We start from the raw sequence: 247 nt of genomic DNA on the forward strand, positions 1-247 counted from the left end.
GTAAGGTAAATACCACCATTACCGATATCCAAACTACAGTGGAGAAAGCTAGCCACTGGATTTGGTTAAAAAGAGACGATGAGCGATGGCTAGAGAAATATTGAGCTTTGTTTTAATAATCAGTTGATCTAGCAAGCGAGGCCTCATATCAGTGAGGGCGGGGCCGGTGCGCATTGATGCCGTCGAGAGGTAGGCCTCGAAACGGCGCGCGTTCTCTCCTGATGACCCCATACACTTGCTGGCTTCC

Source organism: Octopus bimaculoides, chromosome 1 (assembly GCF_001194135.2).
Source record: "Octopus bimaculoides isolate UCB-OBI-ISO-001 chromosome 1, ASM119413v2, whole genome shotgun sequence".
In the NCBI taxonomy this organism is placed as follows: Eukaryota; Metazoa; Mollusca; class Cephalopoda; order Octopoda; family Octopodidae; genus Octopus; species Octopus bimaculoides.